Here is a 25,532-nt window from a genome sequence, read left to right as displayed (position 1 = left end):
ACCCCAGCACCTCCTCTTCCACACAGCAACGGCTGCTGCACCGCACAGAAGTGACGTCTTACATTTTCCGGTTAGGCGCTTTTTTTGAATAGTCGGGAGTGTCTAGCGGTACGTCTAGACGTAACGATAAAAGCCGTTAAAGTTACGTCCAAACGTAAAAGTAAACAAAAAATGTTAGTTGGGTCCAGCGTGAAAACAATACAAAACTGGCTTGTTTGCCATCCGACACCAATTGGCAGTTGTGGCGTAGTACAATAAAGAAACAATAAAAGGCGGTTGTGTCGTAGTTCGTTAAAGCTTCACATCAAGAACTGGTGATGTCGGTGGTTCAAGTCCCATTGCAGTCATCGTTACTTTCTTCATTTTTTTTTTGTTCATGCATGCATTGTTTTAACATTTCCGCCTCCTCATCAGCCTGACTTGCTGCTGGCTGCCGTCCACCGCGCCGCAGCTTCATCTGAGTGTGTGCGCAATAAAGTTTCTTAGTATGAAGTGCGGATTATTGTTGTTGGACGTACTGCATTTTCTAGATTGCAATGCCAAGCGTGGGGCTGTCAAAGGTGAAAGTTTTCTTGCTGTCGAGTTTTGCTTGTCGCGAAGGGCAAGCTCGACGATGAAATAAATGCTTTCGCACAGTTCACGTGTGACTGACCGGACGCACATGCATGAAACCCCAGTGCGTCGGCGAAGTGTTCATACAATGAATGGAAACAACTTTATTGTAATGTTCTTACGAAGCCTGTGATCTCTGAAGGCCAGAGCTACTGCATTGCCGGCTGTTTTGTCAAGTGCGAACACGTACGGCCGTTCTCATCCGATGCTACGTAAATGCTCCCGTGCTGTCATAGGCCGTGCATGTTATTCAGCAAGGAAGACAAGCTGTTTTGTAGTTAGATGGGCTAACGCCGTCGGCACTTGCCCGAGGGCATCGTTTATCAAGTGCTAATCGCCTAGAACATTCTGGTGGCACGTCAGTGTTTTTAAAAGAAGCGGCCTGCCGGTTACCTCGTCAGGTGATGGTACACTGAGCGACATAAAAAAAGTTGCCCGAGACTACGTTTCAGTGCACCTTTCTGTCGTCATAACTTTGATAAACCGTGGAAATCAACATTCCTGACACCTGTGCCGAAGAAACCAGCGGCATTTGCGTTTTTCGTGTGTTTTTGCGTCACACCGATTAAGAGCACTAATTCGCGAAACACTTTATCATAATAAATATAGTCAATCCTGCGAGAGTCATCAAAGATCCAATATTAAAGGGTCTGTGGACGGGACCACCAGCAGACAAGAAGGACACGAAGGTCTCTGTGTCGTCGTTTTGTTCTCGCGCTAAAACTATCGTCATGCCATACCAACTATACCCCAAGCTGCCGCACTTCCAAAATAAATTTCTAGTTTTTCGGGCTCTTTTTCGTTTGTTTCGCTTCATCATTTAGTCCTCATAACCCTCATCGCAGTCTTCGTTTGCCGTGCGCGCACCTTTACCTTCTGCATTCGCACCAAGCAGCTGCCTCTGGACGTTAAAGTCTTGTGTGGAGGTTACCACCCCTCTTTCAGCCATGGCATACGGGTATGAAAAATTCTTTGGTCTGAATGGCACCGACAATAGCGTATGTACCGTGACGCCTTGCATTTCCAGCTTTAACAAACAGATCTTACACCGGGAGCGAAGAAAAGAAGATGGCGAGAGTACTGTGACCGAACCGAACACACTGCGAACAGCTTGTGGTCACGTGAGCTCACTAGCATTCGTGCGCAGTGCCCAACCAAGCCCCGCTAATCAGGTGAGGTCCACTCCAGCAGTGATTTCGTCCTCCCAGACTACGCCCACAACACCCTCGCCCTTGGTCCGAAGTTCGCCGTCGACCGAGAGAGGTCCGCACCCGAGCTTCTTTCAATGGTGCGCTATGTTGCTGGCTGTGCCTCACCAGAGGATTCGGACAGATGCATCTCAGAAGGCGTCAACGTGCTCCTACGGGGTAAGCCTACCAGCACCAGCCTTTCGTTGCGGAAGACGACCAAGTTTCTGAGAGACAATGAACTTCGTGTCGTGCCGTCAGATAAGGAGGGTGGTTTCGCCGTTCTTCCTAATTGTTTGTACCTAGAAAAGGCGGTCACAACTATTGGCTCTGTTTTCAAATGTTGTACCGACATCGTCTAGATAGAGTAAAAACGCAAGCTAATGAAATGTGTCGTAAGCTAGAGTTGAAACAGTTAGCACAACATTTTAGCAAAAGTAACAAAAATGGGCTCAGCATGTTTGTTTGTTTTTTCTACTAAAACACATTAAGTCGACATGCCCTTCCGGGTCATTGTGACAGAAAGTGGTACGCGGCAAAAAGCAACTCGGCTTGTTTATTCAGACCCTTCTAAAGTGTCTAAAGATTGATGACTCATTTCTGATCAAAAACTCGCAGGCACTGATAGAATTTTTCAAACAGTCAAATCAATCTAATGTTTTCGGTTTTTCAATTGACATAAAGGACCTATACTACTCCCTGCCTCACGGTGAGGTATTACAATGTATAAGGGATAACACAGAAGTCTTCGGGGAATTGAACTTCCAATTAAAAACTGGCATCCGTGCGCGAGGTTTTCTTGACCTGGTTTTGCTGTACCTTACCTCTACTTTCGTTCAACAGAATGATTGCATTTATCTGCAGAAAAAGGATGTTTCAATCGGCTCATGCATAGCACCTCTACTCAGTGATCGTCTATACATTGGCGAAAATGGGAAAAAACTGCATAAAAAGTTCGAAGGCTCGCATGTCGTCAATGTCTTCAGATACGCGGATGATTTCTTGGTTTTTCTAAATTGTAACCTTCCTATGTTCTATTCAATTGCGACTCAAACGATAGGTGTGTTTGAAGATTATTTAAAGCTTCTTGTGCTGACACATGAAATGCCCGAGAATGACAAGTTACGCTTTTTTGGATTTAAGACTGTTTTTTAGCTCGCAGCACATCTGTTGGTGTTATGATCCACGTGCGCAGAATCCTTTACTTCCTTTTTCTTCCGCTCACAACAAGTTGGTTAAGCGAGGCATAGCATGAACCTGTCTTGAGAAAGCCTTAACTTAAATAGGTCGTGCGCCCACAACATCTCTGCGAGCTTCAAGGCTCAAGTTTCCCGGCTTAAGGCTTCGGGTTTCTCCGAGGCGTTTATCGCTTTCGTTGCTGAGGCTATCCTGCGGACTAATAAGGCAAAGCAGAGGCAGCGACAGAATCCGAGCAACACAGATACAGAGCGTGAAAGAATAACCGTGATTCCATGCAAACGCCAGATATCATACATGCTCAAGAAAATTGGAAAACGAGTTGAAGTTCGTGTCCTGTTCTCTGCACTGTTCGAATTAATCAGCCTCACTAAATCAACGAACCCCCTGAAAACGCTGTCATCAACGGAATGCAGAGTCCAGCATAGAAACAGGTATGCTGCATGCTCCCGGGAAGTTGTCTATAGGACCCCTCTTTCATGCGGTGCTTGTTATGTCGGAATGACCGGAAGGTGTCTGAACATTAGAAGTGTGGCAGCTTGGGCTAGTTGGTATGGCATGAGGATAGTTATAGCGCGAGAACAAAACGATGACACAGATCTCAAGACAAGAAGGACACGAAGGACACGAGCGCTCGTGTCCTTTGTGTCCTTGTCTCTGGGTCGTCGTTTTGTTCTCGCGCTATAACTATCATCGTGTCTGAACGATCAACTGAGAGAACACGCTAACAACGTTAGAAACGGGAAAGATGGTTTTCTCGCTCAGCATTGCACTGAGTGCAACTGTGCGCCCCTTTTCAAAGACACAGTGACGCTGCACAAGCACAAAGATGAGCACACCCAAGTCATTGTCGAGGACGCGCAGATGGCACGCAAACAGATGCCTTGTATTAGCAAGCCCTCCGTGTCTGTCCGAGAATGTTGGATGGAAAAACTTTATTTCGTCAGAAAGCAACTGAGGACGATTCCGTGTTAGATGGCCATCAACCCAAGGTTGGCGGCGACCTGTGTGGCCCACTCCACGACCCTTAACTGGACGACTGGGTCTGAGCTGGTCAACACGGCCTCCCAGTGCTCAAGAGAGGGATCACGCATAATATCCACCGGCGGCGGCATTATGCTACATTCCCAAAGTATGTAATCATATTTTGCCACAGCCTGACACCATTTGCATTGCGGCTTAATCTCCTCCGGGTACATTTTGTTCAACACGTAAGGGTTGGGAAAAGATCGCGTCTGCAGTTTTCTCCAGACGCATTCCTGCGCCTTAGTCAACCGCTTGTGCGGGGGCGGATAAAACCTCCGCTCTAGTTTACAATGATTCGTTACGTCATGAAAGGACACCAGCCCATCTCTCGCGGACCTCCCCGGAACTGGCGGCTCACCTACCCGGCTGACGAAACCTCGAGCATTCAGGTGAGCCGCCTCGTTCCCAGGGTTCCCAGAGTGTGCTGGTACCCAGACAATTTATATTTCTCTAATTTCTCGTCCCGTGGCCCCATGCAGAAATCGTGCGGCGGTCGCCGATACTTTGCCCCTCGTCAGATTTCGGATGGCTGTCTTTGAATCACTGAAAATCAAATCTGACTGCGAATTAGTTATAGCTAGCGCTATTGCCGCTTCCTCTGCAGTTTCCGAGGAGCGGGTTCTGACCGATCCAGAGGCGACCAAGCGCCCCCGCCTGTCCACCACCACAATCACAAAAGCGTCTTTGTCCTTATATTCTGCAGTTTAACTTTTGAGGGTATACTAAAATATTTACACGCATTCACAGCGACCACCGATTGCCAAAGTTAGTCGTTATGCTGCTCCCCCCTCCCCCCATCAAAACAACAACAACAACAAAAAATCTGGCTAGCCTTGCGCCGAACGTTTCCAGTTGGCGAAGATGAAAATACCGTGTCTCTGTACGAATGCGCACTGTAAATTTCACCCTTTCGAGCATATGACGTCTTAAAAGCAGTTTTAGTCTATCGTAGTCTGACTAGAAATGCACCGCCTAAAAATCGAATCTGTGCTAAGGGGCATTGTATGGATATTGTATTGGGGCGGTGACTTCTGACTGAAATGCGTGTACTTGTAGATATTTATGCGTGCATGTGTGTGTGTGTGTGTGTGTGTGTGTGTGTGTGTGTGTGTGTGTGTGTGTGTGTGTGTTTACTGTGTACATATAAAGCTTAAATTTCTCAGAACAAGATGCAGCAGTGCCTGCCTACACTTTTGAAACCTAGTAATAGCACTACGCTTATAATACAAAACATCGTCATAAATTTGCTGGCTTGCAATGACGTTATGCAAATAGAATATTTGTAAAGCAGCCTAATTTAAGCTGTCGATACAAAATGAGAACTGTTTGCAATGAATTTAGGCAGATTAACTGTCAGGCTACATATACAAATGGCACTTTTTAATATGCTTGTGTGTTGTTTTTACTATGTTTACATTGTAATAAGCCTTTAAGAAAGCAATAATTATTATCTTCAGTCAAACTGGCATGATAAAACTGAGTCATCACCGATATAAATGTTGTGACAACGTTACTTATACTCCGGTTTCTCGTGAAACAATCGACCTCATGTAGACTTATATGAAGAACACTGTGCTCTGGATATCGTAGAGACTGCCGACAAAACGAGCGTATGATTTAATCGCAATTTTGAAACTTCTCTCTTTGTAGTTCGCCAGTAGCCACTTATGATGTAACGCAGCTCAAAGTGCTGCTTGATTGAGAAGCTAGGTGGATCCGTGCGAATTCCGATTGACATTTTTTTTGGGGGTCGGCACAGGTTCTCGGAACAGCAAATGTAACGACGCAATTTCGGTGTGCCTGCATATTCACTGGATTTGTGGGGTTTTGCATATTCATTCGTCCACCATGGCGCGTAGCAGGTGCGTCCACTGGTAAAGGCTCAGAAACGCATTAGACGCGCTAAAAACGGGCAATTGCACGCTTTCGTAGGCTATGGCGCACGCTCTACCAATGCAGACGCTCCTGAGATCTCCAGTACCATAGGACAACAGCGCCGCCGCTACTGTCACCCGCCGGAGGATCAACCGAGATGCGGCGCGGCCGCCTCGTTCATTCCATTGCCCCCCTCTAGTGCACTGTACTAGGGTAACTGTACCCCTACTGCACGCGCAATCCAGAAGCGGGCAAGAATTGGCATTGCACCCGCTTGCCAGCCTCTGCGGCAATACGCGGCGCCCCTCGTTCAACGACGAGATGTCGACGAGGCGCTGAGTAGTTAAAGGCTTAAACTTCTTCAAAAAGCTCTTTTTCCCCACACCAAACCGCCAGAGCCATGTGGCGGCGTCTGGTCGGGAACAATGCGTTAGTGAAAAGAAGGATACACAGACCGCAGACATCCTAAAGAATAAAAGGGAGAGGGAGAAAAAAGGGTGAAAGGGGGCGCGCGGGGGAGCCACCTTATATTCTCATTTTTTCCCCTCTTTCTCTCTCTAATAACCTACCGAGAAATAACCTATCAAGAAGAGTGCAGGTAAGTAGACGTCTACTAAAATTTGCCTCTAGATGTTGAAGCTTCTGAAGGAAACTTACAACACAAAAGCACAAGTGCAGCACTTATGTCCCAAAGAATTACCCTTATTAAAATGGTATCTTTTTATCGGTAAGATGGTGGGTTTATAGATTCCCTTTCCAGACATACCTTTCACTCCAGCAAACAGCTATATCCTCCTTGAGTTGCCTCATTAGGCGACACAAATTTACATATTTATATACATGTAGAGTCACGCAGTTTACTTTATATGAGGCAACGCTCGGGCAACGTACGGTTACTCACCGATACGATACCCCGGGCTTCACCCAATCACCACGATTGAGCGCAACCCTGAAATGCCCATTGAGCACGACACAGAAATGTTCCAATCTAGTACCCCTGTCTGTCACCATTGCGCCTGTAAGAGAACACAGTGGCATATACCACGTAGTCTGAAGGGCCACCAAAGAAAAAAAAAAGGGTTTTCTGGTAATAGTTTATTACCCCTTCACAATTCCAAAATCTCCACAATTCCAAGAAGGCCTACGTAGCTCCTAATAGGTCAAAATAAAGCACAATGTTTGCTGGTAGGGCGAGGGACATGAAATACCAAGTTTCGGGAAATTTCATCAAGTCACTGTCGGTAAAAAACTCTATATAAGTATACACTTTGAATTATTCATGACGCAATGCGCACATATATCAGCGAGAAATAAAAAAAAACGTGCTCTGACCATGATTTCCTCCTATAATAACTTACTAATGATAGTAAGCTTTTAAAGTTCTCATAGAACACTTCATAAATCTCAATCAATTGGTTGTTTTACTTTTTAGTGTCCATTTAAAGTTGTTCCAAACAAGGAAGATGCAGTCAAAGCTGCTATTGAAAAATTGTCGTGGTCATCTGGAAAACCCAACGCGAGACATAAAGGAGTTTTAGTGCTGGGTACCCAAGCGGCTTGCGTACGCAGGACGTTGGGGCGGCGGTATTGCGCATGCGCGAAACCCCAAACAGATGCGTCACGCGCCGCATGATCGCTGGGGCGATGGGGCCATGCGTCTGCGCAGTCCACCTTCGCAAGAAGTCATGGTATCCGCACTGCGGATACTCTAGCCGTCGAGTTAAAATAAGCCAAAGTGCGAGCACTTATAGCGATTACACGGTTTCAGCCACATTTCCAAAGCTAGAATGGCCTGGAACATAGAAACTAAAAAACATATGCCAGCCCCCGACCAGCTGATTAGGTGGCGCCATCTAGCGCGGCCATAGTGAAACAGACCACAACTTTGATATTGCAGAAACATTGGGCATTGTACATCTGCTGCAAAAACTGCGCAGCGACAATATTACAAATGAGTAACCTTTTTATTCATTTTCACCTCAAAAACATTACGCGTAAGCTAACATGTTCATGACTGCGGTTGCACGAAAAGTAACAAGATGTCGACACTGTCGTTACAATAACCTTGTATTTTTCATTTTTTTGCGTATACCAGATTACTGTACACAATAAAAAAGTATCCTGATCACTATGTATGTTTAATTTAACAATATAAATCATAAAAAGACTTAAATATTACTTACGCAACAATACGCTATGTCTGTGCGAGCGCGTGTGAACTTCGTGCGGCTTGCGTTTGCGTGCGTGCCACCGTGACGCCAACTAAAAGGCATTCCGGTTGGTTATGAGTTGGGCACGCAGCGCCGCGCGCTCCCAAGCCCATAACGCCTCAAGAGAATGTGTACTCAGCACTAAAACTCCCTATAACCGCGTGTTTCGAAAAGATGCTTTGCCTAATCTTAGTATCAGCCGGAAAGCACAATATGCAAGTGAAAGAAGCCAGGATTAGTCGGCTCTTTATTATTGCACACAACACTGAAGGCGCGAACAAACAAAGGCAATGAATGGTACCTACTACAGAATGCATAATGTATACTCATATGTGTAGCCTACTTAAACTGCGAGTCATGAGCAGCACTGCACTTGGGTTCCTTGCAGTCACGGCGAATACACTTTCCTGAAGATGGAATCTTAACACGCACACACGCTGGCTGTGTGCTTCGTGCGAGCCTTCACGTCCTTGCTGATCACTTCTTCCAGGTCCGTAAACTTCCGTCGCGTTCGTGTTGAGCTCAATGATATGGCATTTCGACAATGTTGTTGAACTAGATGTAGCGTAATGGTGATTCAATGACTTGCTGACTGTATTGAACTATGCAAGGTCTGTCCATAATGTCATACGACTGCATCTGTAAAAAAATATTTCTTAGATCGTGTCAGTAAATATCACTTCAATTCTTCAAACGTTTGTTTTGGGTGGTGATACATCAATTACGACGCGCAAAGACTCACTGAAAACCAGCTGCTGTGACCTCAATCATTGATTCTGTAATAGCCCGTTCAATGGTAGATACAGTGTGAATACAGTAGGCTCGATCTCTGGCTTCTCATGAGCGTTGAGAATATGAAGTATGCAATGTTCACTTCAGCGCTGTATGAGGATGTTAACCCTGGTGTGAGCCGGCAGACTTTCCCCCTGTAACGCTCAGGAGAAACCAGGAAGGTCGTCGCTACAGGGTCTTTGAGGGAGGTCTTGCCTTTGCATCGAGGTAATGCATTGTGATCTGTGTATAAATACCTCGCGAAAACCTTTTGAAGGTTTTAAATATAGCATCCTCCAACAGAATAAAAAGTCATTTTTAACAGACCCAGTCTTATCACTTTACGAACAGATCCTGTGTCTGCCTTTTTGCGGGAGTAGTGATGCAATGGCTAAGCATGCTCAAGTTGAATTTGCTTCTAGTAGACTCCTCGGTCGTTTAACCAGCTCGTAGACTTTCCTGACGAGCCGACCATTTGAGCGCACATTTTTCGGACCATTAATGCCTTGCTGATCGCTGATTCCAACGCCGGAAATGACAAATCGGGAGGACTTGTTTACAAGTGCAGAGTTCCTGTCTAAAAGCGCGTATGTTTCGCGGTGTGTTCTCAACTGATTTGTTTTCAAGTGAACGCCGAGAGGATCCAGGTTGTAGGTCTTCTGCAAACCGCGCAGGACAGTGTCTACGTCACTGGGCGATATTTCCCGGAAACTGCCCACGCGGACGTGAGTGAGCGTCCGGTTTACCGCAAACAACTCCGAGAGGGACGTCGCCATCTCGGACGTCACCGAATCGGTCCCCATGAAGAACTTTCTGATGGAACAGTTCTCTTTCATGGCATCGATGATTCTGGCAAGAGGACGTTCGTTGTCATTCTTCATGCGCTTGTTGCCGAGTCTTTTTCGGAGAGTCCTCTTACGCTTCACTGGATCGACGCGGCGAGCCAGCTTGCCTGCGGCGTCCTCACGTGCGTCGACTGTGTCCTCACGTTCTTCGTCTGCGTCTTCATTTTCGTCCTCAGTACCTACACTTTCGACGTCTACATTTCCATACTTGTTTGCGTGGATGAAAAGTTCGCGAAGTTTTTTGTCACTGGCGACGGCATCCCAAAAATTCTGAAGAGCACTCTCGTCGGCAATTGATCCCAAGCTGACGGACACCTTGGAGCGGCATGCTTCATTGCGGATGAGTGTGCCTAGCTCTGAGAGAAGCCAGTCGGACCACTTCATTTCGAGTGTTTTGAAGACATTGATATAGCGGCGCCGTGACAACAGCCATGACACTTTATCTTTTTCCGTGGCACACGCGCTACTTATGTCCAGCAGCTCGAGGGTGGAGCTAGTCGCGAGCATCTCCGCGAATGTGATTAACATCTTGGGGGACAACTCCATCTCGGCCAAGGCGAACTTTTTGAGGGTGTGATTTCTTCCGATGGCTTTGATGATGCGGGCGGCACCTTCGTCACCTCCACATCTTTCCCAGATGACTATTTCTTGGAGCGAGTCGCTCCATTCGATGTACCTTGCAACTTCCTTTGCGAATCCGCTCCCGATTTTGTGGCAACGAAGCTCCAACGAGTCCAGTTTTGCAAACGCAGCCGAGAGATCTATGCTCAAGTCCTCGCCTTGACAGTTTACCTCGAGGTGCACGATCTGCAACTCAGAACGCGGGCGAAGCTCGTCGAAAGCAATCCTGAAAGCGTTCAGAGATATATCGCTAATTGAAAGCATCCCCACCGATGGTCCTGTTTTCAGCATTTGCCGGAGGACGGTGGCATCGTTTTCTGAAATCGTTTCATAATAAAGGTTCTCCCCGGATCTCAGGCAAGTTGTGTTGTGTTTCTTAAAGCAATCTTCTTTACGCTCGACGTCATCTTGTCGCAGTCCTCTATGGAAGAGCTCCATCACGTCAATGATCATGGTGTCAAGTTCAGCGGTGCCTCCGTCCCTCGTATTAAGGTGCCGACCTTGCACTGATCACGCAGCAAGAGAAGCGAAGTTCTTAGAAGCTCTGAGAACGCTGGAATAGTGTGTCAACAATTTCAGCTTGCAATGGGCATGCATATTATCTTGCGATGATTATTCGCCTCGTGAAACGCTGCCACATACCGATTAATGGAAACACCGACGTGTCGTTTTTTTTTTTTTTTTTTTTTTGCAGCCGGGATGTCCTTCAGCTTGACTTCGTGGTTGCGAAGGCGAGTCTTCGAGGGGCCACTCTTCCACGCGTTGGTTGATGCCTAAAAACAATGAATGAAAACAGTGATTTTCTTTTATCAGGGATGGTATTTGAGTATAGCAAACTCATTGTGACAGATGAAAAATATTGTCACAAGACACGGCGTTCCAAGCCCTAGTCAACTGTTTCTCCCGTGTATTCGTGATCTCTGTAAAACTCTAGCAAAACAAAAAGCCAGGTAAGTAAATCCTGCATGGCGTTCAAGATACCTACTACTAGCCGGCGCAAGAAGTTACCGTTATTATATTTTAGTCTACTTGAGATCCATGAATGACTTGTCAACCCCGTACACTGTGAGTCTGCTGTTCCTTTCCCCAGGAATTCTAGACATAACATGTCGCGCCATCTCTCGGCGGCAGCCGGATCACCTCAGCGTAACTGAAAGGGAAGCGCACGAAAAAAATTCATATCTCACGAACCAGACTGGATATCAAAAACGACTTACGGTTTATAATAATACGCAACGACCATAACATTTGACGCCTAATTTCAATGTCGTGCGACTAAGAGCCGTTCTTCCCAAACAATCTGAATATTTTTCCACACAGCCTAGGGAAGAGGACCCAATTTTGACACACTTTGGCCTCTTTAAACATCGATTGCAAAGTTTAGAAAATAGATTTCAAAAACAACTCCCGGTTTTAGATTGGTCGATAAACGATCTTTCGATTAATATAATGCGTTATTTCGTAGCTTAAGCCATGTAGCTTCCTGGATCGTTTTTTGTAAACCTTCTAAACCCTTTTCATAAATTTAAAGCTGGCTTTCTTGCAATAAACCTCGGTATAACGGAGAAGCCAGTTAACAATTAGTAAATAGCGTGTTGCGCTGTTTGGTTACAGTTTGATGAGGAAAACGCGTCCATGTGCAACTAGGGCCTCATTTCCACTAACGGAAGTACCTGCCATTGAATGGCAGGTACTGCCGTTAGTTGGACGAATATGCAGTGCAGGGAAGCGAACTTGCGGAGTATAAAATGTGCTTAATCGTAGTTTTCAAGGCCCGCATTTGCATCGGTGTGTTTCAGAACTGCTCGGGGCGCTCACAATATTTTTCAATGCATGTACTTCGTCTTGCATTTCATTTTTCACGCATCACTCGTATAAAAAAAATCACGAGGTTCGAACTGCGATTTGTGCACCAGATAGAGGACTATGGATTGCTGCAGCGAAAATAGAACACGTTGTGAGTAATATCATTCGGAATAACCATATCGCGCAAGAGTACCTTAAATGTGAAACATTCATTAATGAACTTAGGTAACTTTGGGCGTATCTGTCTTTCTATCTAGCCGCTTACGACTTTGTGTGCTCATCGGACCATATCGTTCATGGGGTTTATATCAAAACTGGTGGGGCATAACACAAATGTATGGCAATCATAAATGACAGGTCATTATAGAATCATGTCTTGTTTCTCATGAACAACATTGTTTATATGCCGCGCTCTCCTGACCATGTCGTTCATGAGGTTTATATCAAAACTGGTGGGGCATAACACGACTGTAGGACGATCATGAATGACAGGTCATATTAAAATCATGTCTTGTTTCTCATGAACAGCATTGTTTATATGCCATGGTCATAGTGCAATAGTGGCCGTTTCATTAACTTGATATATACCAAAATCGATACGATGACACAATTGCGTATGACTAGCATAAATGACAGATAGTAATGCGAAAATCGCGACATGCATGTCATGCAGCATGACATTATACCATACGCATGGTGCGTGTGTGGCCGTTTGGCTAGCTTTACATGTTCTCAGTTTGTAATTCTGTCACGTGATTGTGCAATGAATAATTTAGGAGCTAAGATGACAACCATAAAATCCATGGCATGTACAACATGATTTGCGTGCCCTTCTCACGGTGCGCAAACGACCATGTCGCTAGCTTGTACAACGAAATTGTTATTGCGTAATATGACGCTAAGACGAACGAAATTACATGTCTACACATGTAATTATGACATGCATGTTACGTATACATAGCTTACTGCTTCCAGGCTGCTTCACATTAGACCAGCTGAGTATGAGTTAGGGGATGAAAAGCAAAATACGTTATACTCGTTACTCAAACAGAAATGCAAAGCGTTACCACCCTGCGTTACTTGCAAAAAAAAGGTAGCGCATTACCGTTACAGTTACCAAAAAAAAAAATAATGGACTGTTACCTCGGCCGTTATTCCGCGGTTGTAAGTTTTAAAATGTGTCTTTGGTGCAGGATCTCAAATAACAAATTTTAAAATCTCAAATATATGTCTCACAAAAAACTTCTAAACTAAACGCGGAATATACGCGAAATGCTCATTTAATGAAAATTACTTGTACAAATGTACCGAAACTTAGCATTCTTCATGAGCTATCCGAAAGAAGGCATCATAAAACTCAAGAAATTTAGTGTAACTGTTTTTTTCCTGTTCATAACAGCACATCTACTGGACATCGCACTGATATAGTGCACCAGGTGCCAGTACAGGCACCTGTACAGTACGAAGGCCTGCATTGGCGCCATCCTTTATTTACTGGCGGGGTGCTTGTACTACCAAAATATATGCACAAATTTTGTGGAATTAAAGAAACGCTTTAATGACATACGCACAAAAAATATATGCGTATTTTTTTTTATTTCAACCTGTCTAGTCACCACTAAAGGGTATGAGCGTTCATGTGAAGGTGTTCAAGCTTCAGCCTGTGCTCAGGGGTCTTATAACCAACAACGTATAAATGCCATCAGAAAGACAAAAAATAAACCTGATTGATTGATTGATATGTGGGGTTTAACGTCCCAAAACCACCATATGATTATGAGAGACGCCGTAGTGGAGGGCTCCGGAAATTTTGACCACCTGGGGTTCTTTAACGTGCACCCAAATCTGAGAAACTTGTTCTGGAAACAAAGCTGATAAGTCTTATCAAATTTGTATAAACTTCAACGTATTAACTATCTTGAAATATTGCATATTTAGACATTTCTCAAAAATAATTTTCTGTGCTTTACAAGTTTTAAACAATGTTATTTGTTCTTTGTTGTGCATACACTCTATGCGCAAAATGTCTTATTTGTAGTGCTAATATTTGAGTTTCACAACGTTTTTATGCGTGATGTAATAAACATCAGTGGTTATTATATTCTAGAACATATTTTAAATCAAATCCTGTACGCGGAACGCACCCCATCAGTTAGACGTTTGTGGTGTCTACCACGATCTTTGCATAAGTGGCTGTTAATATGCAAAACGAGGGTGACCCAGTCAGGTTCATCGCTGGCGCTTCAATATTTGTCACTCTGGGGTTCCTGTTCTCGCCATTGACTACAAGCCGTAAATTAGAGTAAAGAGTCAGTATTTTAATCAAAATAACTTGCATTGACGTCACTATTATCACCATCTTTAGATACCAGCTAGTTGAGATGCTGCATGAACTTTTGCTCGACCGCGCGGAGCAAGAAAATGTGGCATCAAATTAGTGCCGAGGCGCTGCGCCCTGCTTCCAAGCCGACTTGGATGAAAACATTTGACAGAAGTCTGTCTGGTTCGGTATGAAACAGGGAGATGATATAGACTTCAACCAAAAGTTTTTCATAAACCCGACGTTTCGGAACAGACTTGGTTGCTTCTTCATGGGTGACTGGTTGATGGTTCGTAAGGAAAAGGAAGAAGGCACCTAATTTCTGTCTGCCTACAGTCGACACGGCGCAGTGCCGGTGTGCGCATAGGTGGTGGTAGTGGTTCATGAGGAAAAGGAAGAAGGCACCTAATTTCTGTCTGCCTACAGGCGACACGGCGCAGTGCCTTCGGGGTGGGGTGGAGAGGGATGAAAGAGGATAGGAGGAATAGTGTGTGGTGTGTAAGGGGGGATGTCCGGTCCGCTTCAGCGCGAGCAGCAGGCCGTTGGCAAGGGCAAGGGCAGCATGGCTCTTGGGATCAGCGGTAGGCAGCAATTCTTTACTCCTCCACGAACTCCGCCAGGCTGCGGAGTGCTGCTGGATGTGGACGAGACGGGAACAGCAGGTGTTCCAGGGTGGAGATGGGCAGACCCTGTCTCCTGTAGGCCGCGTAGGCCCTCAAGCGTTCCTGTGCTAAGCCAGGGCAGGCACAGAGGAGGTGTTCGAGGGTCTCTGGGTCTCCGCACCGGCTGCAGGTTGGGGACGGACCAACGTCGCAGAAGAGACAGTTCGTACAACAATTGGCAGCCCGCAAGATCCCCTATCAGTCCGCTACTGTGGAAAATAGTAATACATAGCTTACTCAATCTTCCCGTGCCACCCGACGTACACATACAGGCGTACACGGACGATACCATCATTGTTATCACAGATAAGTCAAGACTCCGATTACAAGCAAAGGCTGAGCATGTCTTGGCTTTGGTATCTGGTTGGGCACGAGAACAAAAAGTTACCGTAAGCGCCGAGAAGTCGTTCTTCGTGTTCTTTAATAACGGACACATGGGTACATCAAAAAGCTGCCCATCTATCCGCATGGATGGCATTTTTCTCAAACACAAGAAAGAAATTAAGATTCTAGGCGTATTATTTGACCCCTCTTTAAATTTTCATGCCCACATTGACTACATTAAAGGAAAGGCTGAACAGTCCACGTCCCGGCTCCTCGCATTTGTTAAATCGCACCGTTCATTAAAAAGTACACTCATTAGACGACTATACCGTCAAGTGATATTGCCCTCTCTCACGTATGCATCTCCGGTATGGTGGCCTATGTTCCCATCAAAATTCATTAGGGCGCGAGTTTTATCAGTTCAGCGAACCGTCTTAATTTCCTTAACAGGTGCATTTTACACCACACGTACGTCATCCCTACAGATTCTCGCTAACACGCCTCCGTTACCACTAGAGTTGGACAGACAATCTGCAGAACTTTCCTTATTCATACTCCAGAACGTAACTTATTATGGTGTGAAAACATTCAAACCGGCTGACATACTATATCCATGCAGTCCGTGGGCTCATAAATTTAGTTTCACTAAACTCTCACCATCACTAGAAGCTATTATTTTCAAAACAAAAGCCATTCACGTATACACTGACGGCTCATACACGTCCTACGCGGCGGGTGCGGCATATATTGCTTTGAAGAAGGATGGAAAAATCATAACTGTTAGAAAATTTCAGATCCGCAACGCTTTAAGTGCATACGACACGGAATCAATAGCATTCCAAGATGCTCTTCGTTTCGTTTTTACAAACAACTTGAACACGCCAGCCCACATTTACGCATACTGTCTATCGATTCTAATGAAACTTTCATGTCTCACTGATAACGATGAAAGAATTCGGAACATTAAGCTGCTTCTTAACCATATAATCTCGTCAGGCAAAATTATAAAATTGTATCATGTACCTGGCCCTTTGGGAATTTCGGGAAATGAGTTAGCTGACGCTGCAGCTGCATTAGGAGGGAAATCAGGCTTCGTGCGTTACGCCAAAATATCAATTCGGTCAGTACAAACTCAGTTTCATAAAATCTTGAATTCATATTGTCACGACGCAGACACAGCAGGAGTTTGATATAGAAGAGCTCACTTTAATTAAAAATCAAAGGCGCTCGGAAAGAGGACCGGGCAAGAGCTTCGTCTTCCTCTCTGGCTGTGCGAGCTCTCCTCTGCAGGTTGAATGCGGCATTTGCCTCCCTCCAGGAAGAGCATCGACCCGATGCTCGGCTACAGAATACGCGGTGTATCTATAGTTGACGTATTACGCAACTGGCTCACTGCAATATGGCTTCATCCGCACAACGTGTACGATTTCAGATTTTTGAGCTCGCGAGGAACTGTCAGGGATGACCTCATAATTCACGTCACTTAGGCGCCGTATAACATTGTAGGGACCAAAGTACTTCTTCAGTAACTTTTCACAAAGGCCGCGTCGGCGAATAGGGCTCCAGACCCCCACTTTCTCGCCTGGTTGATAAGTGACGTATCGGTGTCGCAGGTTATAACGTCGTGCGTCGTAACTCTGCTGTCGGGCGATTCGCACGCGTGCTAGCTGCCATGCCTCTTCAGCTCGTTGGGTAAAGGCTTGAACATCCGTGTCTGTATCCTCGCAGTCGTGCAGCAGCATGGCATCAAGCATTGTCGTCACTTCACGGCCATAAAGAAGACTAAATGGCGTGCTCCGTGTAGTTTCCTGCTGCGCCGTATTATAGGCAAACGTCACGTATGGTAGAACGTCGTCCCAATTTTTATGATCCACGTCGATGTACATACTAAGCATATCAGCAATTGTCTTGTTGAGGCGTTCTGTTAAGCCGTTGGTTTGTGGGTGGTAGGAGGTAGTTTTTCGATGCGCTGTTCCACTCAACTCAAGCACCGACTTGAGGAGCATAGCCGTGAAAGCGGTACCTCTGTCTGTTATTATAATTCTAGGAGCGCCATGCCTCAGAACGATATTTTCAACGAAAAATCGTGCCGCTTCTACTGCAGTTCCGCTTGATAAAGCCTTTGTTTCTGCGTAGCGAGTGAGATAGTCCGTAGCGACAATTACCCACTTATTTCCAGTATGCGAAGTCGGAAATGGTCCAAGGAGATCCATTCCGATTTGTGCAAAAGGCATGGTGGGCACTTGAACTGGTTGCAACAATCCGGCTGGTTTTAAAGGTGGCGATTTTCGTCGTTGACAATCGAGGCACGTGCGGACGTAATGCTTTACAGTGCCTGGAAGCTTCGGCCAGTAGTACTTTTGTTGGATTCTGGCCAATGTGCGCGTGTATCCGAGGTGGCCGGAGGTTGGCTCATCGTGGCAAGCGCTCAGGATCTCATCGCGAATGGATGTCGGGACGACAAGTAAGTGGGCATTTCCGCTGGGGGCAAAGTTCTTCTTGTATAGGACACCACTGCGCAAGCAGAATGATGGCAGGCTCCTTGCAAATATCTTGGGAACGCTTGTAGACTGGCCGTTAAGAAAATTAATAAGAGGGAGCAACTCACTGTCTTCTCTCTGCTTAGACGAAATGGTGACCGTGTCGACCACTCCTAAAAATGCCATGTCATCATCTTCTGAGACATCATCTTGCTTTATAGGCGACCTGGATAAGCAATCAGCATCAGAGTGCTGTCGTCCCGACTTATAGACGACCGTCATATCGAATTCTTGTAGGCGTAAGCTCCAGCGCGCTAGCCGACCGGATGGGTCCTTCAAGTTGGTCAGCCAGCAAAGAGAGTGGTGGTCGCTGACTACGTGGAAGGGACGGCCGTAGAGGTATGGGCGAAACTTCAGAACTGCCCATACTACAGCAAGACATTCCTTTTCCGTTGTGGAATAATGGGACTCGGCACGGGAAAGCGTCCTACTTGCATATGCAATCACTCTCTCGGCTGAGTCTTGCCACTGGACGAGTACAGCGCCTAAACCTACGTTGCTGGCATCAGTGTGGATCATGGTTGGAGCGTCCTCGTCAAAGTGAGCAAGCACAGGGGGTGTCTGCAGGCGCTGTCGTAGACCGTCAAATGCTGCTTGTTCCTCTTCGCCCCATAAAAATGGAACATCGTCTCTCGTTATGCGTGTTAAGGGCGACGCTATGTGCGAGAAATTGGCGATAAATCTGCGGTAGTAGGCGCAAAGGCCAAGAAAACGTCTTACGGCCTTCTTTTCTGTTGGCACCAGAAATTTTCGGACGGCGTCGATCTTGTCGGGGTCCGGACGAACACCTTCATGGCTCACCACATGTCCTAAGAATCGGAGTTCCTTGAAACCGAAATGACATTTCTCAGGTTTCAGTGATAAACCAGCGGACCGTATTGCTCGAAATACTAATAGCAGCCGTCTTAGATGTTCCTCGAATGTTGGTGAGAAAACAATGACGTCGTCGAGGTATACCAGACACGTCTGCCACTTAAGGCCTGATAGGACGGTATCCATCAGTCTCTGAAATGTTGCTGGGGCTGAGCACAATCCAAAGGGCAAGACTTTAAACTCGTAAAGCCCGTCAGGCGTAACAAAAGCAGTCTTTTCTCTGTCCCGCTCATCGACCTCGATTTGCCAATAACCGCTTTTCAGGTTCATCGACGAGAAGAAGCGTGCATGCCTCAGCCTGTCAAGTGAATCGTCAATACGCGGTAGTGGATATACGTCTTTCTTTGTCACGCGGTTCAGCTTGCGGTAGTCCACACAGAAGCGTAAGCTGCCGTCTTTCTTCTTAACTAGCACTACCGGTGATGCCCAGGGGCTTTTTGACGGCTGAATGATGTCATCATTGAGCATTTTATGGACTAGTTCTTGGATTGCTTCGCGTTCTTTCGGCGCCACGCGGTATGGGTTTTGTCGAATTGGTCTTGCCGTCTCTTCCGTTATAATTCGGTGCTTTGTCAGTGGCGTTTGATTTACCCTCGAGGTCGACGAAAAACAATCTTCAAACTGGCCGAGAATATCTAGAAGACTCTGCCTCTGCGCTGGCGATAAATCTGTGCTCACGTCGACAGGCAGTGGTGTTGAAGCGGCCGGTGTCTCTGCCTGTTGTACTGCGAAGCACTCGCGGAATTCTACAATTTCTTCGAAGTATGCAACTGTGGTACCCTCTGCAATGTGTCGACGCTCGTTGCTGAAGTTTGTCAACAGGACCTCTGCTTGCCCAGACACTACACTGACGAGACTTCTGGCAATAGCGATTCCTCGAGAGAGTAAAAGCGTCGATATTTGTTCCACGACACCTTCTCCACTATGCTGCGTGTTACACGTGACAGAGACGAGGCGGCACGACAACTGTGGCATGGTCACGTCGTCAATCACGCGCATGGGCTTGCGCTGCAGCACTGCGCTATGGTCCGCTGAGAAGGTCAGTACACCGTCGAGTATATTTATAATGGCACCGTACTCCCGCAGGAAATCCATACCCAAGATGGCCTGTTTACAACACTCAGCAAGAATAACGAAGGTTGCCACGAATGATGAATCTCCAATCTTGATTCGTGCGGTGCACTTTCCGGTAGGTGTCAGCAGCTGGCCTCCGGCTCCTCTAATTTGCGGCCCCGTCCATTCCATTTTTACCTTCTTGAGTTGGTCGGCCAGATTCGCACTCATTATTGAAAAGTCCGCACCAGTGTCGACCAGTGCGGTCACGTCGTGACCGTCAATTGACAGTGTAATGTCGGCGGTGACAATCTCGTCTTTCGTCGGTTCCTTCGAAATGCGCGGCACTTCATGCGGCGGTAATGGGGGATTTTCAAATCTTCGGCAATTCGCAACCTTCCCCCCTAAGGTCGCTGCTTTTAGTTTCCCCGGCGTGGACTGGGAGACCTTCCTCTCGCCATGTCCGTGGTGCTACCCCTATTAGATCGGGGAAAATGACCTGGGGAGGGCGAGCGTGACCAGAACCCAGGAGAAACGTCTCGCGGGATCGTCGCGCTCGTTTCAACGTTGCGTCTTCCGTCGAAATAGCGGCGAGGGGTACACTCTAAGCCAAAACGGAGCAACAGGGGTATAGGGGTTGCTCCTTTCAGGGAGCAATTGCATTGCCACTCCCATTACTCTCCTAAAAGGAGTAACTGCACAGGGAGGAACCGTTGCTCTCCTTTCAGTTCCTCCTTCGGGGGATGAACAGTTACTCCCTCCAGTTCCTCCCTGCAGACCAACAGTTACTCCCACCAGTTGCTCCCTGCCGACCAACCATTACTCCCACCAGTTGCTCTTCAAAGAGCAACAGTTACTCTTTACCGTTCCTCCCACGTGTTCGCAGTTACTCTCTGAAAACCAACTGCACATGCTTCCAGTTACTCCTTGGGGAAATGAGTATTTATCTCGAGTATGCTTGTCACACGCTTAACACATGGCGAGAGCTCCTTGGAAGAGCACTGCTTGGGTGCTTCTAACACAAAAAGTGGACAATATTGAAAGGAAAATAAATGTTTTATTGTTTTTTTTTATGAGGCGACGTGCGTAAAAGTAGACTGCGCCACACCACAGCCAGCACTAAACAAACACCATAATACATCAAAGGTTTTCTGCGTCATCCGCGGAAAAACAATCTTGAATTTCTAGCATAGGGCAGTCTGTGTCATCATTGGTGAGAGAAGGACAACTTCTCCAATTCTGAAGAACTCAAGTTTCGCAGCTGGTGTTTCCATCAGGCTAGCGCAGCAGAACGTCACCGCAGGCATATGTGAAGCATCTCATTGCTGCAAGAAAAAAAATAGAAGTGTGAGGTCAAACATGCCAGAATCAATTCATAACAATGAGTCACACACACTGCAGCAGCGCTTACATTCTAGGATGTCTACTGCAAAACGAAATGTGAAAAAAAGGAAGGTTCGGCCAAACGTTACTTGGCAAGCCATACAAATGCTGATGTGGTAGATGCTCTTCACATGATGTCTCAGACAGCAATATTCTGGAAGAAAATGTGCAGCACCTCAACAAGGCATATTTGTAGCAGTTAAAGATACCTTTAGGTTCAGTTAACGTGTTTCCTATACACAACTGAGTGACATTTCTATGAGCCCATTCACCAATGGGCATTCTAAATGAGGTCATGTGTGTGGCAAATAACACGTACTGTCCGCTCATGTTAAAATACTTATTTAGTTCGTGCACATAGTTGCTCTCGATTCTACTGTTCTATCATATGCTGCTGCGTCTTGAATTGTGCAATACCTGTAGGCACAAGCCAAGCATGCAAAGCCTGCTTGAAAGCAACCATTTGCAGAGGCTACATGATAATTTTCAGTATATTTCTTTGTACCTGACACAAACGGCTGGACAAAACTATAGACAAATAAATGTAGACCGTGCTACCTTAAAAAATTTTTTTAAATTTAGAAAACTAGGGTGCATTTGTTCACTCGGTTGACGAGTCACAGCCACGAGATATGTAAACGAAGCAATATATCTTAAGGCATGCACAGATATTCTGATTCTTTGTTTGACAGTGTCACAGATAGCTTGCCAATACATATATATTTGAGAGCAACAAGATGTGAAGCTTTTATTAGCTCAACATCTTGTTGGTTCACAGCCAAACAGGTTACTGCTTGTTAGACAAATTAGAATAAGCACACCATGGTTTCCAAAAAAAAAAGCATTATTAGAAGTTAGCTCCCGGTGTGAATGTCTGCCTATTTATTTTGTACTGCCTTCTACATGTGCCACAAAGACATTTGTTGAGGATGTGCTACCAGTCAAGCCAAGATCGCATACTTGGTCAATGTGATGGAAATACAAACATTAGAAACACTGCCACCTCTAGTAAGAGCATAACACTTCAGTATCTTGGACTAGCAAAGAGGTGCACAAGAAAGTTAAGCCCACTCTTGCGGAACTTTGAACGCGAATATTTCAGAGTGGGGGAGGTCAACATGCTGTGGCACTTTTAAACCCACGAAACATCTGCAGAAAACAGGGTAAGGGCAAGTCAAGAAACGCTGTTATGAAGGCCTGCGCATGGACAGCTTTGTGAATCTAGGCCCAAGTGTTATGCTTTGTGCAAGCCAAAATCTATATAAATAGGGAAAGCATACTTTTAGGAGTACCAGCGTAAACAAATCTTGGCAGTTGGCTTTTTAGTACAAACAGCAATCCCTGCAATGAAAACATAAACATTTTATCTTAACGGTAACAGTGTGAGCACACACACGGGCCAGCGGAGCCATGTCGAATTGTCAGTGCCAGTGTAACCATGTGGCATAATGAACTATTCTCTGGCCAACACATGCACAATTGGCCCCTAAAAAGCGATGCTTTCATATACGTAGTACAAAAAGTCTGCACTTACCAAAATTCACTTGCTTTCTGTACTTTAGCATCGTTGGGAGCATCTTTATCTGCAGTATAACCAAATTTGTGTCTTATCCCTGAAAAAAAAGTAAAAGACATGCATCAAATATTGTTTCATTTGGTAGCAGTGAAGTCAGGTTAAGAACAGCCAAGTGGGAATCAGCCTAATTATGTGCATGCGGCCAATCCCAAACGGCGTTATTGAGGTTGTCGAAATTTTCGTCGATTGGTATTAACGTCGATATGTGACTTCAACGGCATGCCAAGTTTTCACAGCGCATAAAGATTTCATGATGCAGAATAATGACAGCGCTAACGAGAACATACAGCATTTATGATTGTCTTTTACAATATTCAGTTTTGCTAAGGTTTTGCATCACTAAAGAAATCTGAAAGATTTGGGTCATTCCTCCTCCAATTGTTCTGTCAATATGTAAGCTGCTCGCTTGATGGTGCGCTTATAAAATAGTACGTTCAGCGCAGAGGTGAAGCAAGTGACGCAGTGATGTGGGCAGATTTTTTTTTTAGGCGTGCGGGGAGGGGGGGGGGGGGGGGTCCGCTTATCTGAATAGGCCGGGCAAGCGAATATGGTCGTCAATTTGGGCTCCCTACGCCCGGCCTAAAAAAATTCTGTGCGCAACTGGGCTATGCCAGTGAAGTGATGCGACAATGATTTGTTCACTAACTGATCTACATACACTTTACATCTCTAAAAAATGCGGCCCAAGGCCCCAACACTCAGCCGTTAACATTACATAAAGCCAATGGTAGAAAAGTGCCAGTATGAATGCAGCTACAACCCCACCCCAATGTTTTTTCAAGCGAGGTAGTGTTGCGGAAATGAACTTTTAACTGCAAAAGTACACTGGCACTGCAGTGGTGACAGGGGAAGCAAGAGGGTATGCAGGCGGTAATAGAGGTAATTTAGTCCGATACGGCTAGCACTGGATACGGTGAATAAGAGCAAATCATTTCTCTTTCAATAGCGCAACCACCCAACAATGTATTGTAAGAGCATTAAATGTTGCTGGAAATGCCACTCACCTGCACGCTGATGCATGCACAGTCCTTTGTCCGACGAGCGAACAGGCTTGCAGATAGCTGAAGACGTGTTTACGATGTGTTTGTTTCACCCAGCAGCAAAATCCACAACTACTTCGCGCTCCATAAAGATAAATATACACTAACCTTCATCACGAATAAGTAGAAACGCAAATTTGCGACACACACACACGATCAAAACATAGCTCACAAGCTCACACGTCCATGTGCTCGCCAACCACAGACCATATGAAAATGAGTAAGTAGTGCGAACGCGAACCTAGTTGCGCCGAAAAAAAAAAAAACGTTGAGCAGTGGCAGCACAGGCGTCAGCGCAATAATTTCAGTGTGTTCTCCTATTACAATTATAAAAAAAACTGAGGTACCCTAAAACTCATAAATAAATATAAAAAGTTGAGTGTAATTTTTATTTAGTGCTAGTCAACATAAACACTGAATAAAAATTACTTTGTAACTTACATCGTTTGCTACGCTAGCGCCACACTTGTCGTGCGGGCGCAGATGGCGCAGATTTGTCATTCTGCCCTCAAACTACACGGTGAAGCGTGCTACTAAGTGTATAGCTGATGAGAAGCGCGTCTGGGTCCGCTTTTTTTTTTCTTCTCCGATATATTTGGGCGGGGGGGGGGGGGGGGGGGGCTCCTTATGCACGTGTTTCGGTGCTTGATCGACTTTGACGCCCTTACTTCGCGGACGAACGGCGTGTCTAGGCTTTTTTTATCGTTGTTTTGCACGTGTTTCGGCGTTCGGTCCGCTTTGACGTGCCAACTCTCCATTCTGCTCCTGCGTGTGTTAGGTATTTGCCGTACTGTATTCTCAGGCCTTCTGTGTTCAGCCAGCGCTGCTATCTTATTATCTACGGATGCTAAAATAAATCACTGTTTTGGTTTGGTGAAGTTTGGCACACAGAAAAAACAATAATCTGGTCCATGAATATCAATGTGGGCGGCATGCATATTTGTGTGCGGTGTCCTGCCGGGGAGTAACCGTTGCGTGACGAGAGCATTTACAGCGGTTCCTCCTTCCGTTGCTCCCTTACAAACTTAAGATGAATACAGTTGCTCCCCCATTCTGGAACAAGTCGGCCATCTTGTTCCGCTTGGTCTTTTCGGAGAGTAACAGTCGGTTTGAAGGAGTAAAAACAGCCGTTGCTCCCATTTTGGCCATTATTGGCTTAGAGTGTAGTGGACGGAAATCCTTGATACCCGGCAACGCAATGAGGACAATACCGCACGATGTGGCCTGCTTCCCCACAATGGAAGCACAGGGGCCTGTAGTCAGGGGTACGCCATATGTCGGTTTTGCGGAGTGGGGGTCGCATCGGCGTTGACGTTTCCCTGTAGTACCAAGGCACTGTCGGCGGCTGTTGCTGGTGGTACTGTTGAGGTGGCGGCACGTTAGATCTAGGCTGTCGACGGAGAATATCTGCATACGTTGGCCTAATTATTTCAGTGTTCGGCTCGGGAAGTGAAAGCGCTTGCCTTATTTCTTGGCGAACAACTTCTGTGACCGACGCAATCGCGCAGTCATTCGGTGTGGCAGCGAGCTTCTTCACCTCTTCTTGTACGATTTCGCGTATCAGGTCACGCAAAGAACGCTCGTCAGGTGTCACGGTGGTCACGGCGGTTG

At 46.0% G+C, this 25,532-nt stretch overlaps 1 long non-coding RNA gene across 1 annotated transcript; it reads right to left on the bottom strand.

Annotated features, from left to right (window-relative positions):
- Positions 1–20,959: 20,959 nt before the first annotated feature.
- Positions 20,960–24,166, bottom strand: LOC142771700 (uncharacterized). Its single transcript, XR_012886075.1, has 2 exons — positions 23,886–24,166; positions 20,960–22,918 (listed from the first exon to the last, which is right to left on the bottom strand). It is a non-coding gene; the product is annotated as an uncharacterized LOC142771700 (long non-coding RNA).
- Positions 24,167–25,532: the final 1,366 nt, after the last annotated feature.

The sequence above is a fragment of the Rhipicephalus microplus genome, chromosome 9, assembly GCF_043290135.1.
Source record: "Rhipicephalus microplus isolate Deutch F79 chromosome 9, USDA_Rmic, whole genome shotgun sequence".
NCBI lineage: Eukaryota > Metazoa > Arthropoda > Arachnida > Ixodida > Ixodidae > Rhipicephalus > Rhipicephalus microplus.
The sequence above is the reverse complement of the archived record's forward strand: the minus strand, read 5'-3'. Positions and strand labels throughout refer to the sequence as shown.